This window comes from Belonocnema kinseyi, chromosome 1 (genome assembly GCF_010883055.1).
Source record: "Belonocnema kinseyi isolate 2016_QV_RU_SX_M_011 chromosome 1, B_treatae_v1, whole genome shotgun sequence".
NCBI lineage: Eukaryota > Metazoa > Arthropoda > Insecta > Hymenoptera > Cynipidae > Belonocnema > Belonocnema kinseyi.
The window spans coordinates 63499253-63502402 of NC_046657.1; positions in this window are offsets into that span (position 1 = coordinate 63499253).

The following is a 3150-nucleotide window of genomic DNA, read 5'->3' on the forward strand; positions in this document are numbered from 1 at the left end:
ACGGTAATTTATGGAAATTTTCGATCAAAGGTAATTATCGTAGATTATCATGAATGACCCGAACTTCAATTATACTAATTTTTATAAAATTCCCGAAATTTATGGAAATTTTCGGTAATTTCTGGTAATTTTACAGGTAAATGTGGTAAACTACCGTAAATTATCTAAAATTAAATTCAAAGATGTCTATAATTTTGCAAAAATTTATTGAAAATTTCCGTCACCTGAGGTAATTTTTTAGGTAAATATGGCCACTTACCATAAATTATACAAAATTTTAAACTTTTTTTATAAATTTCCGGAAATTTTGAAATTCCTTGGTAATTTATGCAATTATTGTTTTTATTCATAGTCACATTACAAGTAATTTATAGTACCTTAATATAAATTACCTAAAATTTAATTTAAAAATTTCTCTAAATTTCCGGACATTTTTTACAATTTACCTGAATTTAATTAATTATATATGATAAACTTCTCTAAATTACCGCAAAATGTTATAGTCTGCCACGAAAATTTCCTTATGTTTTTCACAGTGAGTGGACGGATGTATAAAATGCGAGCTCATAGATGTATAATTTTCCTTATTTACCACTGACGTTATTTTTCACTCCCTAGGGAATAAAAAGTATTTTTCACTTCCTAGGGATTAAAAAGTATTTTTTACTCCCTCGGGAGTAATACGTGAAGATTTAATTCCGCTTGATAGGCGTCCAAATTTCAGACATTTTAAAAACACAGTCATGAATTCAGCCCACATTCGATTTCGAATAAAGGAAGCATGATTTACGGTAGTTTTAAGGATAATTTATTATTACTTACTATAAATTGCCCAAAATCAAATTTAAAATGTCTATAAAATTCCGTAAATGTATAGAAATTTTCGGTCATTTATGGTTTATTATAGGTAAGTACGGTAACATACTATAAATTACCTAAAATTCAATTTTAATCATTTTTATAAATTTCCGGAAATATATAGAAATTTTCGGTAATTTATAGTGATTTTACAGGTAAATATGGAAACTTACTATAAATTAGCCAACATTGAATTTTAAACATATTTATAAATTTCCTGACATTTATAAAATTTCTTGGTAATTTATGATAATTTTACAGGTAAATATGGTAACTTACCATAAATCGCCTAAACTTCAATTTAAAAATGTTTATAAATTTTCGGTCGATAATGTGAATGTTACAGGTAAATATGGTAACCTAAAATAAAATACTCAAAATTTATTTCAAAACATTTTGATAAATTTTCGTAAAATTATATGTGGTAACCTTCCTTCAATTATGGGAAAATTCTATTATCTGGTGCACAGTTTTGACGCTACTTCTTACTCCCTAGGGAGTAAAAAGTAGAGTCTTCGCTCTGATTCAGAGGCGTCGAAAATTGTTGAAATCATACATGTGTCATAAAATTATACTTAGTTGTAATTTTCATTTCATTGTACTTTATGAAAATAGAAAAATTTGTTAAATTATCACTGAATTCCCTAAAAAAAATGTACTTCGCAGGAACACCGGCTATCATGTATAAGAAATCAGTTAAGAATTTAAACTGTATTATTATTTTGAAATACTTGTATTAAAATATTGTTTTACTATTTATAACAAAATCAATTTTCTTTGAGTGTATTTGTATGTTAATTAAAACTTTTTCGAAAATTTTACTTCTTTCTGGATCAAAATAATGAAATAATAGGAAAAAATTGTTTTACGAATACATACTACATTGAAAATTATTTTTGTACTCTTTTCAAGAAGTGGAATTTCGATAGAAAATACAAAATATCCTTACAAGTAATTGTTAAATATTTTATGTTTTTTTTGAAAACATGGTTTTTCCATATTTTTATTAGGAAATAAATATGAAGAATATTAACAAATTTTAATTTGCCGCCAAAAGCTTCCATGCAAAACTTCTGTAATAATTGATAAACTATTCTCAAAGTCGCACAACGATCAGCGTAGTTTGATTTTCATTTGCTTAACCCATATTTTCCTTTTTAAAAGTTATACTTCCTATTTAATTATTATTTTCACAGCCCTTTCAAGATAATTGTCACCGTCCATAAGAATATTTTTCAAAATCATTTAAATGCATCTGGGAATGAAAAAAAAAACGTTCCTTGACGAATCTGGCATTGACACCCGGAAATCAATGCTCAAAGCATGCGACATGCCTTTTGCATATCCTGGATGCAAGACTGACATGCTGGTGCTTAGAAAATTAGCGTAGACACCATCGTAAGGACGCGATTCGTTACACAACGCTGCCTCCGAGGACACATCTCACACCGCTCGCATTAACATACGCGAAATTACACGGGAAGAGACACGGATGTCCATCCTACGCCAAGACACCGTGAGGTATCTTAGACGCGACTAATTTCTGCACTTAACCAGTAAAAGGGAATTCACATGGCTACAGAAAGTGTAGATATAATCAGGGGTCACTGCCAGAAATTTCTTCATTCTTGCCAATTTTCAAAATTCAAATTCATCCCATGAAAAAATCTAGAAAAATCATGGTCGAAATTGCACTATTACATCAAATGGACCCTATTATGATTATTATTATTAGTATTAAAGAAAAACCTGGAGACTGTGCCAGTTATGGGACTGGCGGAGGTAGGGAACAAACCCGAGAGAGTGCCGCCTCGGATGTATAAGCTTTTTTTAACGCCTAAGTGAATACAAACCTGGCGTCCTTTGACTTTTATCGCGTCAGTTTCAAGGTCATTGGAAGGTCAAATCGAGAGAGAAAACGGTTTAAAAATCCAAAAAAATACGTTATAGGTTTTTGGAGTCGCTAGTTACGAATCTGGCATCCGCTGAACTCTATCGCTTCAGGTCCAAGGTCATTTGAAGGTCATTTGAAGGTCAAATCGAGATAAAGCGGTAAAAAAATTTTAAAAAATATGTTATAGGTTTTTGGGGTCGCTGATTACGAACCTGGTGTCCGCTGAACTTTATCGCGTCAGGTTCAAGGTCATGGGAAGGTCAAATCGAGAGAAAACGCTGGAAAAAAATACGTTATCGATTTGACCTTCCAATGACCTTGAACCTGACGCGATAAAAGTCAAAGGACGCCAGATTTGTATTCGGCGACCCCGAAAACCATATTAAACCCGAGCTAAC